This window comes from Penaeus monodon, chromosome 28 (genome assembly GCF_015228065.2).
Source record: "Penaeus monodon isolate SGIC_2016 chromosome 28, NSTDA_Pmon_1, whole genome shotgun sequence".
Lineage (NCBI taxonomy): Eukaryota > Metazoa > Arthropoda > Malacostraca > Decapoda > Penaeidae > Penaeus > Penaeus monodon.
Window position 1 is genome coordinate 33,899,179 of NC_051413.1, and position 1,253 is coordinate 33,900,431.

General features: G+C 33.1%; 1 protein-coding gene across 1 annotated transcript in view; it reads right to left on the reverse strand.

Moving 5' to 3' along the window:
- Positions 1-1,253, reverse strand: part of LOC119591529 (tumor suppressor candidate 3-like) — an 8,742-nt gene that overhangs the window by 5,510 nt on the left and 1,979 nt on the right. The window lies entirely within an intron of this gene.

Consider the following 1,253-nt stretch of genomic DNA (forward strand, 5'->3'; position numbering starts at 1 on the left):
CATGTATGATCTGGTTCACTAGATTTCAATTAACTGCATGGATCTAAAAAGAGAAAGAAAAGCAAAGCTATTCACACATTATCTGAGTAGCTACAGGATATGCACCTTTATGCCAATTTGCAAATTAAAATATGCTATAACTTTGAAACTATTTGAGTAACACTAGTGATACTGGTATATGTACAGTTGGTCGTGCTATACTGTAACATGTTTCTATATTACTCTTGCACAAACAGTAAATAAAAACAATATTAAGTGAAAAAAAAAAAAATCAGGAAATTACAAACTGACACCAATATACCTATATTTCAAAGCTAGAAAAAACTATTGTATACGAAAAAATAAGTTCTTTTTTTACAGTGTGGGGGTTAGGCTATGCTCCTACAAAGGTTACATTTCCAGGATGATTTGCTGTCCCCTTTGCCAAGTGGACGAGGATGAATATTTAATGAGTTTCATGCTAATTCAGATATGTCAAGTAGCCACTATAACTTGGCTATAGATTCTTCTACATAGTTTTGGAAATTAATACATAGTTTTAAAATGCTTTAATCCATCACTCCTTGATTTTCTAGGTAATATAAATATATTCTATTAAAAGTAAGAAGACTCTTCAGACAAACTTCCAATAAAAACACATTTGTGCAAATAATTTCATGGACTACAAGCTGATTCTGGATATAGTGTGGTAAGTACCTGTGTTTCAATGCCTTTCTTTCTTCTTTTAACACACAATTTCTCCATCATCCTTCATAGCATGTCACATAACAGGGCCCAAAATTATCCCATAACAAAATGGAGACAAAAGCTTGTAGCTTGTATTGCTATTGGATCAGAATTAAGACTAATACTTCCATCACAGATAACAGTAGACTTGGACAGAAAATAATGTAATCTTAAAAAGCATTACAGCTTTAAAAACAAATGCAAGCTAGTAACATTTATCAGGCAAGTCTTCAGAATTGCTTACTAATGAAGTACAAAGGTTATATTTCAACAACTGTCTTGACCAATGTTCATCAGATGTTTATTAGTTATTAGTATGGGTTGAAGAATATGAAAGGACTGCACCAGCCAGGGAAGTACAATAAATGGTAGGGGCTTCAGTGGTGAAACCTGTGAGATAGGAGGTTCTTGGTTCATACTGTGATTTTTGTACTAGTCTGTGTTTGGAATGGGGTTCAGTCATTTCTATTAGGGACTTTGTTTCTGTCCTGTTGTAAACTTTTACCCTGGTATGTATAAATGAATGT